Consider the following 13,660-nt stretch of genomic DNA (forward strand, 5'->3'; position numbering starts at 1 on the left):
CAGGCAATGATCAAAACAAAACATATTAGCTTTACAGAACGAATAATCAGAAAAAAGGCATTGTTTTTTGAAATGGTATAAAACATTTAAGGCCCTTTTACACCAGAACAGATATTTATAGACTCTGATACAGTGTAATTCATTTACTCAAAGCCTCTTTGATTGAATTCATTGTATGGATGTTTTTTTTATAAAAAAATAAGCTAATCAATCAAAACTCTGTTGTATCTTATATATATATATATATATATATATATATATATATATATATATATATATATATATATATATATATATATGCAATCCATTATATGTAAAAGAGTGAAGCTGCATGTCTTAAATTTTGTGAACAACATTGATCCTGAATTAGTGTAATAATTGTCTGTAATGTATTAGTCAGATATATTTAACTCAAGCTTTATAGATGCCTAGTTCCTCTCACCACTATAGTGGTCTGAGTAAGTTTCTCAAGAAAGAGGCACTTCACACGCAACCACTCTGAATGACTCTGAGTGTTTACATCTTCTTCACTGAGTGAAGTTTAACTGTGCAGTACCAGTGAAAACCCCTTATGTAAATTAAATGTACCATAATACAGTATGTTGTTTGAACTGTATGTTCCAGAATATTGACATTATATACATACAACTTTTTCCTATATCACAATGATATAATTACAAATTGTATGTTTTTTTAGGTGTTGTAACTTTATAATACACTATTTACAAATGCTTTATGATGCTATCTTACATATTATGACAAAAAACTACCCTAAGAAATGATGATTCAGTCAATTTACAAGAACAGTGAAAGTATGCTCAAGTGCAGTCACTAAGATAATTAAAAACATTATAAATGATAAATAAATAAACATTATAAATACACCCAAAACCTTTTATTTATGGTATACATGTAAATGCTTATTTTTGTTTTTTAGGTTTTCTCACTTTATAATACACTATTTACAAATGCGTTATGATGCTATCTTACATGTTATGGAACTGGGGCTTATAGCAAGATGACTGTCTTACCGTCTGATTGGTGAAGATGAAGCAAAATAAATGCCTAGAAATAATGATGATTACAGTTATATAAATACATACCTAAAATGTTTTATTTATTTATTATAAACACATCTAATTTTTCCTATATCACAATGTGAATAATGTTAACATCTTTTTATTTTATAGTTTATACATTAATACTTTGTGCACAAGAAGAACATATAGAACAAAAATAAAAAAATGAACAAAAAAATGACAGTGAGGGTATTTTAATTTAGGTCAATATTTAATTTTATTACTGACTAATAACACTCCTTCCTATTGCTAGTTAAACTGTAATAATGTGTTTATAACTATGAAATGGGGCTTATAGCAGTATGACTGTCTTACTGTCTGATCGGTGAAGATGAAGCAAAGTCAATACCCAGCAAAATGATGATTATAATTATATAATTACACTCCCAAAACATTTTATTTATGGTATAAATGCTTATTTACTTTATAATACACTATTCACAAATGCTTTATGATACTACCTTACATATTATGGCATTAACTACTCAATTAAGTAAAGAAAAAATATCTTAAGATATGAAGATCAGTCAATACAAAAAAAAATCAAGAACAAGATGTATCAAGAAAGTATGTTCAAAGACCATCAAAGCATTATGATGGAACTGGCTCTCATCAAGACCACCTGCAGTAATGTTTTTTTTTTTTTTTCATTGACATGGGGCTTATAGCAAGATGACTGTCTGACTGACTGATGGGTGAAGATGAAGCTAAATTAATATCCAGCAAATGATGATGACAATTATATAAATACATATAAATACACTCCCAAAACATGTATTTATGATATAAATGCTTATTAAGGTGTTATAACCTTATAATAAACTACTTATAAATGCTTTATATGAGGCTGTCTTACTACAAACTTAAATTTGTAACAAAGACAAGCTGTCCCAAAACTTGTGTGTGTCTTTGTGTGTGTGTGTGTGTGTGTGTGTGTGTGTGTGTGTGTGTGTGTGTGTGTGTGTGTGTGATGTTGTGGACATGTGAGTGTGAGAGCGAGCGCTGAGGTGAGAATTATGTAATTGCGTAGAGTGAGGAAGCTGCTGGTTTGGTAGTTAGAGCAGCAGAAAGAGGAAGTGCCGGCTGTTTATCAGTCCCCACACTTCCTGTGGCCTTGGGGGAGGGGCTTTTGGCCGGGGGACTGTGGTTGCCGAGCACCTATCTCCCTCGGCAACAATGACAGCGAGTGACCAGGCGTCTGTTAGGGAGCACCGGGGGGCTTATCTGCGTCCAGATCAGACAGACCACAGGTTAAATAACAGGAGCGTAACAGCGGAAGCTTTACACACCTGGCTTTACATGGACACACGCACACACACACACACACACGCATGCATGCATGGACCACAGACTCACCCTCCTTCCTTCTCTTTGCCCCTTTCGAACAAACACATGTGCACACAAACACACATTACCATCACACACCCACACACACACACACCCGCACACAACAACCCTCATCCTCCTACTTGTTTTCAAGCTAAAAAGTAGATGTACTGAGGCACAAACACACACACACACACACACACACACATAAACACACTGACACATTCTTATCTTTCCCTCTCGCTCATCTACTCTCTCTCTCACACACACACACACACACACACTCATACTCATGAACATTATCATCATTACCATCAACCCTTGAAGACTCCAAAGCCTCTTTGATGACAATCCAGCCAATCACATCCAGCTGTGTGTAAAAATCAGTACACTATCTGGCAACTCAGTACGGATCAGTTCAATCTGCCCTGAACTCTGAATTACACATATATTAACATACAAAACACACTCTTTTTTTTTACTAATCAGTGTATCGAGAGGTTTCAGTTGTGTCAAGTGCAAAGCAAGCAGCACGTACGCAGCTTCATTTACACTCTGGCTAAAGTTTGAATCTATGTGTGTGTGTGGGTGTTTGTGGGGGTGTTTGTGAGCATTTGTGTGTGTGTGGTATGTTTGTGTGGTTGTACCTTGTTAGAGAAAATCAGGACTAATCTGTAAAATACAAGACCAAAAATGGTTCTGAATTTGGAAAGATTTCATTTGAACCCAAGACACATGTTTCCTTTTATTAAACAAACAAAAAAAAAAAATACAAACACATTTCTTCGAGGTTGCGTTCACATCTTGTTTGGTCCGGAATAAAGGAATATCCTTTAGAAAAATTTGGTCAGATCAACCGTAATATGATCCTGTTTGTTTCCAGTGTGAAAGCACTCTTCTGGATGTTTAAGATCAATTACAGGAGGTTGCTTTAGGCTATCGTCATCTATTAAACAATAGAAGAAGAAAAAGAACTGCTCTTTGTGCTGAAATTCAAATTGTCTTCATGTGCACAGCCATCTTGCTGCAGTAGGAGCACAAACGCTTTCAGTTGTCACTTCTGTATCTACTGTAAGTGTAGATTAACACTTGTTACACCCCTGCAAATTTTTGGCACACAACTCCTAAAAAAGCAACTCACTGATCTGACAACATTCTACAAAACAATCAGAGTCAATTATAGAGAGAAACAGCTCATGTAGGTGATGATGACAGAATGTATAATAGAAACAGATTAACTCTGGTCTAAACTGTCAAAACTGGAAGATTAAATTTAGGTTTAAGGGTAGGAAAGTCATTAACCGGGTCAACTGAATCATGGTCCAGTTTGTTTGCAGTGTTATAAGTGTTTTCTCAATGGATTTTTAGACCAATTATAGGATGTCGAGGCAGGCTGTTGTCACCTATTAAACAATAAAAGAAGAAAAAGAACTGGAGTTGCATCAAAATCCAACAGTATGGGTTCAACAAGTTAGGCTTGTGACTCCTGTATCTACTGTAACTGTAGATTAACTCTTTTTCATAAACAGAAATGGATGGATGCAAGGGGTGAAACTCATTCCGCTGCATAACATACTTGCATGTGAAACAGGCAGAACTCCTGGAAACGCAACTAGACAAAACTGCAATAATTCTACAAAAGAATCAGTGTCAAATATAAGGAGAAACAGCTCATGTAATGCAGGTGATAATGACAGGCTGCTTACAAAACTGCAGTGTAAAACCAAAACTGAACAGAACAGAAAAACATAAGCTCTAGTCTGGACTATCAAATGTGAAAGATTAAAGTTAGGTTTAAGATTAGGAAATTCATTAACTGGGTCAACTGAACCATGGTCCAGTTTGTTTGCAGTGTTTTCTAGATGGACTTTCAGACCAATTATAGGAAGGTGATGCAGGCTTTTGTCATCTATTAAACAATAGAAGAAGAAAAAGAACAGGAACTGTGTCAAAATCCAGCAGTATAAATGTAACAACTTACACTTGTGACTCCTGTATGTACTGTAACTGTAGATTAACTCTTATTTATTAACAGAAATAAATGAATCCCAGGGTAGGGCTCATTCTGCTGCATGACATATCTAAAAATGTGGCATGTGAGAATAATTCAGCAGCATAGATTCAACAGATTACACTTGTGACTACTGTATCTACTGTTACTGTAGAAATAAAAGGAATATGAGGCTAGGAATTTGGATAACAGCAGCAACTGGTAGCCAATGAGCAGTGAGCCAATGAGCTCAATGAGCAGTGGGGTGACATGTGCCCATTTTAGCTGTTTACATGTCACCCCACTGCTCATTAAGCTCCATTGGCTACCAGTTGCTGCTCATATCAAATTCAAAGCTCTTACAATCGCCTACAAGGTGATGACAGAACCGGCTCCTTCCTACCTGCATTCACTCCGGAAGGCTTACGCCACTTCCCCGCCGCTGCGCTCCTCCAATGAACGTCACTTTGCTTTACCAAACATTCAAACAAAGCAATCCAGACTGTTCTCATACAGAGTTCCCCAATGGTGGAACAAACTACCTTCTACTACCAGATCAGGAGAATCTCTCACTATCTTTAATAAACTCCTGAAGACAGAGCTCTTCAAAGAGCACTTACTCTCTTAACACCTCTAACTAACTAAACTAATTACTTCTAACCTCATTTCCTTCTTCCCCTCCTTCATTCCTCTATCCCATTATTTCCCTTTGACCTCCTTTAGGCCCTATCTAAAGATGTTTTTTACCTTTAACTTCTATTTCTTTTTGTACTATTATAAGTCGCTTTGGGCAAAAGCGTCAGCCAAATTTACTGTAATGTAATGCATGTGAAAGGGAGATCATTTCTGGAAGAGAACTCCTGGAATGGCAACTCAACAAACTGGCAAAATTCTACAAACCAGTAAGTGTCAAATGTGGATGATGATAGCAAAGTTATTTAGTTCGCTCACTAAACTGCAGTGTACAAACAAAACTAAGCAGACTAAATGTAACAAATACAGTGTAACAAAAACACATGAACTCTGATTGCACTGCAAGTGTGAAAGGTTAAAGTTAGTTTTAAGATCAAAAAAAGTCCTTAATTAACACTTAATCTGAAGTGCCTACAGAAAATCACAGTTCTGACTTCCATTCAACTAAATGCATTGTCTGTTACAGACAAAAGCCATGGGAGAGCAGTAGGTAAATTGTTCATAAAGTAAAGTGTTACCTCTTTACGGATGGCTGGGAACGGCCAAACCTGTGTAAGTTGTGAGATGTTATCTTGTGTGTGTGAGTGAACATGCATTATACGCATACTGTATTATACTCCTGTATAATATCTAGGTGTAGAAGAATGCAGGCTTGGTTGCTGACCTCTCTGTGAACTCCAGATACAGTGTGGATTTGTTCAGTTCCACCTGCAGCTCACCAGGTTACCTTTAATGATGGACTGATTAGATAAACTAGGTGCTGGATGCTGGTACAGGAAAGTGTTGGCCTTCCTCCAGCTAACACTCTCACTCACTTGCATATCAAATCACAATGTATCGCTTATCTGTCTTTACTCTAATGCTAATGTTTGCTTAGCTAATATAGATTCAAGTGCAAAAGTTTTGGCACTCCTTGTTGAAGGACTTGTTTGCTTATACGTACAGTGTGTGTGTGTGTGTGTGTGTGTGTGTGTGCACGTAAGCATGTACTGTATGTGTGTGTGTGTGTGTGAACCTATGCTAACCTTTTAAACCTGTTGTCAGTTTATAGTTGGGAAAGAAGCAGTGTGTTTCCATGTTGCAGAATCTTCCGCTGGGAGAGAGAGAAAGAGAGAGAGAGAGAGAGATAGAGAAAGATAGATAGAGAGAGAGTTAGCAGTTGAGACACTTTACTTCTTATGCATGTAATCTTCCTACAACTTACTCTCACCAATCTGCGCTTCCTCAGTGACACTGGGGATTAATAGTTAATGGTTTTCGGATGCCTTTGGTTTTCAGATGCCTCTATTAATGTATACACTGTGCTATACCAGGTCATTAAGCACAGATACCTCATGCCATTTTATCATAATCACCTTTCACACAGGAGTTGTAGACCTACTTGTTGCATTCAGACCAGCACAGGCTATTAAACTGTTGGCCTAATGGCTACTCATGTAATAATATCAGGGGTGATCAGTGCTGGACCTACAATGGTCACTTTCCTCTGATGGATGTGTTTCCAGCAGCAGCAGATTGACTATCAATCAGGAAACCCATCAGAAAATTTTCATTTTTTATTCAATTCAATTGCGTTTATTAGCTTTAAGCTTTAGGTAAGCTGTTTAAATTCATTCATCCAATGTGTTTATTTTGAAAACAATATTCAACAAATCAGATCCAAGCCACATTTAGAGGTACAATTAGATTTGACACATGCATCTCAGTCTGGACGCTCTGGATGCTTAAATCAGATTTTCAAATCGGATCTTGGGTGAGGGAAGTGTGGGGTCCAAGAACAGCACCAAGGGTTAGTTACTGATTCCGACTTCGATACCACAGCAACCCATGCAGATACTGTATGTTTGTGCTGTTCAGACATGCAAATCTGATTCTCAGTGTAGTCATAGTGACTGAAATCTGGTTCAAGCAATCGGATTTGACACATCCTTGCAACCCTGAAAATGATCACATCTGTGTCAAATTAAGGCAAATAATCTTAGATTTGATTAACTTCAGCCTGGAAATGTGAACATACTGTTGGTGCATTTTATTTTTCAGTCCTAACCCTAAGGGAGTTTTCACAACAGCACTATATGGTCTGGTTAAAATGAACTCTGGTTCGTTTTACCCTTAGTGTAGATCAATTGAGCCGGTGTGAAAACAGCTAGAATGTGATCCGGTTTTGATCCGAACCATTTTTTTTTTAGCTAAACTACTAATAAGGTGCAGTTTATTCTGATATATTGACCAGATATTGCTAATTGCCACAGCTATAAACAAATGCTGTCTCTGCTGCTCCATGCTAAACAGTTTCACACTGAACGTCACAGATGCAGCGTCCACTACTCACGGCCAAGCCCACCTATCAGTTTTTATTTATGACTATTAACAAGTGTGTGTATGAGTACATGTACAAGATACTTAATATAATATATCTAATAAACTGCCAAATGCAGTGTGTTATAAGTAAATTAGCTATTTTTTTGTCATGCACAACAATTAGCTACAGGTTAATTGAGCAAATGAACAGATATGTGAGGTCAGATCGGCTTTAAGTTCAGTTCAGTTCAGTTTAAACTGTCACCTGCAGTCCAAAAGTAGAAGACTGAACCAGACAGACGAGTTCAGCTGCAAGTTTAGGAGCCTGCTGAGCTGCTGTTGACTGAAATGTGACTTTTTACAAGGAGCTTATGTGTGCGTTTCGCATGTATGAGTCCAGAGATGACAACTTGAGGCATAGCTGACCAGTGACAAGTGGATTAGAGAACGACTGATAACAGCTTGGCCCCTGTCTGTAATTCTACACCTGTATAGGGGAGCTAAAGGATTGGTGGAGCTCATGAAGTGGCCAGTGTGTTGAAGAATAGGGAAGGTGTTTCTGATAAATTGGACAATACAATATGTTATTATTTTCAAAAGTGTAAATAGGTTACAAGACAATTAATACGTTTATATGCACTTTATAATTTAGGGGTTGTCAGCATTGGTGTAGGAACTGGGGGAATATCAGAAATAGATGAATTTGTCCTCCCCATTTTATATTTATTTTTAAAATAAACTTTGATCTGCACCCCTGCCATGAAAAGCAGTCCCTCTCAGGAGTGTGTTTTAAGTAAAATCAAAGCAATTATCTCAGTTTTTTTAGTTTAGAACAGTATCTTGAGTATTTCCATTTCCTGAGTAAAGGTAAAGCCAAAAAGACAAGGGTGTGCGCTCCAGAGAGGGGGTGCTTTTCCTAGTGGGGGTGCTGATTTAGCTTTTGCTTTGCAATTAGCCTATAAACCGACAGAATAAGATGTGACATAAAGACACAGTATCACAATATAGGCATACTGTGCATCAGCTGAAAGATGAAGCATATTTGAATCCTAGAGTTTCAAGACTTTGCAGGGTCTGTTTTCGCATATGCACATACTGGGGAATCTGAAAAAACAAGTAATAAGTATTATATTACACAATTACCTGAATAATCAGATAACTGCAGTAATCCTATCCATGTAAATTCACACAAAGAAGATCAAATGCACAAGCAAATTCTTGTTTCCTCCTCCACTTCTGTAAAGGCCTCTGCTTGACTCTAAAGCTTTTTTGTGGCTGACCCCAGGGTAAGACTCATACCTGAGAGCTGGTGATAAGATGCAGATAGTGTGGTGGTTAAAGGAACAAAAGTGTTTTAACTGAACTGAATCTTCCACTGCGGTAAACCTGTTTGTTTCACCGCATATAGAACTATCTAAACCGCCATCAATGAAAATCAGCCCAATCAGCACACTGATTCACTTTCAGTTTTTAAAAATAACAATGCTGGGAGATTTCTGTAATGAACTTTATTAAGTAGATATTTTATTGTATGATTTAAGATTGATTTATAAAGCAGGACACCTTTAGTTTAAATGTTTTGAACAGGCAAATTGCAAAAAATGATTTTAGTCATTATTTTATTAATTTTGCTTCAATGTTATGTAGGAATTGCAGTTATGTTTGTAATTATCTAGTTATATGTTAAAATACCATTTATTTCAGTGACTACTGAATTAAAATAATGGAAAAGACAGATGTTTTTTTGCAAGCAAATACTCTGAAACATTGATATAGTGTTTCTTGGTATAGTATTTAGTTAGTTCCCTCAAACCAAATTAACTTAACACCAACTTTAACATGATTATGTAAGGGTTGCTATTTCCTGCTCCTTGACTCCTTGCTCCTTGGTTCCCCCTACATTGGAAGTGGAATTTGTGCTTTGAGCCATCCCTACAGGAGATGCTTTACACATGCATTTCTGGACAAGCTGACGCAGGGTCAGCATGTGTAATGAAACAGTAGAGTAATATCACTGGATTTTACACAATTGTTACTTTGGTTATGCAGAATTACACAGTTATGAGTTACTTATGAGTGTTCTTACCTGTTTCACCAAAGATACATCAAATAAATATAATGACCAACGATACTAATGCATGAGGGATACGTTATTTTCTCAATTGCAGATCAATTGGAGCAGCAAAACATTTGAAAAATTTTAAGGTAAATATTCTACATGATTTTGTCTTATGTGGTCAGTTGATGCAACATGACTCTTGTTTCTCATAGAAAACATACTTTTCTCACAACATGGCTTTTTTTATGCCCCAAGGAAGCTAAAGAATGCTGCAGTGGCCTGTGGGATATGGATGTAGGGCTTTCTGCATTGGATGTGGATGTGATTTCTTTGGTAATTAGTAATTTGAGCTTTGCAGAGCAGCCAGCGAGCTTGGAGGAAAGCGCAGGGACTCGGTTGCGATACATCAACTCACAGATGCACTGCGCTGCAGACATCACCCAAGGAGTCATGTGGGGAGAGAGCACCATCTAACCATCCAGAGGGAGCAGGGCCAATTGTGCTCCCTCTGAGTGCCGGCAGCTTGATGGCAAACATGCGACATCCCGCTCACAGTGGCAGCGCTTCAGACCGATGGACCACTCGGCTCCAACATTCGCTTTTTTTTAACACATTTCACAATGTACTCTATACAGGTGTAGGTGTACCCTGAGGTAAGACTTTGTGATCAGTTTACATACTGCTTTCCCAAGACTTCTGGCACACCTACTATAAATTAAAGTTTATGTTGAAAATTTTGACATAGCTGATTTCATGTTGATTTATTAATACTTCATCAATAGCCTGAGTAATACTGATGAGGACTTTACAGAAGACAGAGACATATTGTCAAATTTTTTTTCATGGCTTTTTTAGTGTAAAGCTTCTATAGAAGTTTCCTATGAGGTAAAGCAGCCATTTTTGGGATGAGCTCATGCTGACGTTTTAAATAAACTCCTGCTCTGTTTAACGCTGAGAAGCTTTATCTGCAACAAAAACTGCTTCTAACTTGAGCTCACACACGCCTCCCACCCCTCGTCACGCAGCCACGTCCACAGCTATCTATAGCAGCCTGATGGAGCAGATAATTGAGCATAATGTACAGAAATGTACACAAGGCTAATCCTGCTGAGGGTAATTCAGCAGTCTAGACGCTCCGAGCCGGTCCGACTCGTCTGTCTGCTCGTCCTCGGGCTCGCTGTATCCTCCACGCTGGAGTGTCTCTCTCTCCGGTACACTGGAGATGAGGTGGCCGGCCGGTTTTGGCACGTTTGTCATGGTTCTCCAGCACTGTTTCTGTAGCACTGTAGCGCTGAACCTCAGACGGGGGGATAAACCCTGTTTAAGCTTGTCTGAAGTGATCCAGTGGTCTGGCTGGAATGCTGTGTGTGTGTGTGTGTGTGTGTGTGTTTGAGAGTGTGTGAGTGAGAAGAGTGAGAGAGATAGAGCATAAGAAAGAAAGAGAGAGAGAGGGTTGTGAAAAAATAAACAAATAAAAAGAATCAGATAAAAAGATAAAACGTTGAATGTGGGTCTCTGTCTGTACATGCCATACTTATACTGTATATATATATATATATATATATATATATATATATATATATATATATATATATATAATGTGTGTATGTTAGAGAGAAAAAAATTAGTGGCAATTGAGTCAAAGTATGTGTGTGTATGTGTGTGTGTGTGTGTGTGTGTTACACTCGCTTGTTGTTACAATTTGCAGACAATTAAGCGCACCTGTGCCCACCTGTAATCGTCCCTGTCTGATGACATCATGTAAGTGTGTGATTGCGGCTAAGTTCTGGCATCTCTCAGTTGTGGTTTCAGTTGTCTTTGTGCTCAGAGTTAACCCTATAAACCCTGTAAGCTCTGTGTATAACTGACCTACTTATGCTCCACCCACAAAATACAGTACAGTACATGCTTTTGTAGCAAACATGGCTAGGCTGGACAAAAATCCCAATAAACACATTTAAAACAACATTTAAAAAAATTGACAGTGGGAAACCCCTTAATTCTTGACAGAAGGCCCAAATGATTTCTGATTTTCTATTCAGTTTAGTTAATTTCCATTAAAAAATGTGACACTTGTTTTTTTTAATCTTTTTTCTAATTTTCTCCCATTTTCCTCCCTTATTTACATGGCCAATTGTTCCACCCATTCAGCTGCTAACCAGCTGTATATCCCCATTTACAAGGAGGGTGAAGACTAGCACATGCCTCCTTCTCCACCGCCTCTTTTCGAACTGCTGCAGTTCGGAGGAAAGCGCAGCGACTCAGTTGCAATACATCAGCTCACAGACGCCTTGTGCAGATCAACATCACCCTAGAAGGGATGAGAGGAAAGAGTGCCATCTACCCACCCAGAGAGAGAGCACAGCCAATTGTGCTCTCTCAGGGCTCCGGCAGCTGATTGCGACAGCGATTTCCCGATCTTAGTGGCAGTCCTCAACATGCTGGACTTTTGGCCACACAGCACCCCATGACACTTGTTTTTGATTGTTGTGTTAAGACTCCCTACAACCCAGCTGGCCATCAACACAACATAGGCATCTAGATATCTGGTTGAATATAGGTCATACATGCTGGATGGCAACGTTAATTTTGCATTTTGCTGACACATAAAACAAGAAAACAAAGAAAAAGATCAGTACACAAAAAACCTAGACTGAAACAGAAGAAAAAATACAGGAAAACAGGACTGGAATAAATCAAATACACAACAAACACTGTGACAAGGGACATATAAACAGGGGAACACAGGTGTAAGCAATCAGGAAATCAGGGCAGACTGAGGAAGAGACACGTAGAGAAAGAGTTCTGGCATGCTGGGAAATTAAGTTCTATGCACTATGCACTTACTTACTAGTGTATAATGATAAAATTGAAATTCCGCTTCCCAGGTAAACTTGTTTATCTAGGGCTGTGGATTGATGGAAATCTCAACCCTTATTTAGAGCCTCTGGATTTGAGTCACGTACCATCTGTGATAAGATGCAATCAAAAGTACATGCTGTAGATTTAGGGAAACTGTTTAAACTGTGTTTAGTTTAAGTGGATTTGTTTGTGGACCCCAGAGTGAGCCTGTCATAGTAATTTGTTTATTGAATTATCAAATAATATAGACATTACTTTAATAATTTGTGCTTGCCTCAATTTTTTTCGAATTTAACTAGAAGAAGTTTTGTGTACCTTTTTCATTTGATTTATGTTTTGTTAATTTAGGATATTAAACAATTATATAACAATTCAAGATACTGGCAATTCTTAAAGGTTATACACTTATTGCTCTTTAAAAGGGTGTAAAACACATTGTTTTGTTATTGTATTATCATTGTTACACTTGCATTTTATCTTAAAGGAGAACTTCGGTTTAAAATGTTTTTTTGGTGTAGTAAAACATAATCAAAGTTTGTAATATAGACTCCGCATAAAATAGCAGCCAGAGCCAGGAGTAATGGCGGCGCTCAGAGCTGAAGCTCACGTTATAGGAGGTAAGCAGTGTTTTTTTAATAAGCTTCTTGTGCACTTTTTACACAAGACTTTTTTTTGTGTTATGACAAACGGATGTCGGAATGCTGTGCGAGAACGAAGGTATGATATTTATCAAAGGTAAGTACTTTTTTATCATGTTTTACTACACCAAAAGTCAATTTTACACCAGAGTTCTCCTTTAAAATGACTATAATAAAGTAAATTAACAAAAAAAAAACTGTTAAAATCTTTTATTCTGAGTATAACTTCCAAAAAAAGACCATTATCGTGACCTTAGCCTCCATTTGAGTGTAAAAATGAAGTAAAATTATCAAAATTGAACACACTAAAAAAAAAAGTGATTTTGTGTTTTGGTCAGGTTGAGAGAACTTCGCAGGCAGTACAGCTCAATAAAATGAGTTCAGAGAACTTCAACCTGAAAACTTAAAAATGCTTATTCAGCCAATGAAAAAATGTGATTTCAACCAACTTTTACTAAACTACTCATGTCAAGGCTCTTTCAACAGTAGGGTTCATAAACTAAATAAACTAAATTATTTAAGGCCACAATACTTTAAAAATGTTTAACTCAATAAAGTTGAAGAAACTTAAAATTTTCTATATTTACAACTTAACTGAATCAAAGCAAAATGATGACTTGACTTGAGTTAAGGTAAACCAATGAATATTTTTTTTTATATTTAAAAAAAGTTTAGTTTAGTAGTGTTTTTCTGTTTTCTGTCTGACATGTAC

This window comes from Astyanax mexicanus, chromosome 23 (assembly GCF_023375975.1).
Source record: "Astyanax mexicanus isolate ESR-SI-001 chromosome 23, AstMex3_surface, whole genome shotgun sequence".
Lineage (NCBI taxonomy): Eukaryota > Metazoa > Chordata > Actinopteri > Characiformes > Acestrorhamphidae > Astyanax > Astyanax mexicanus.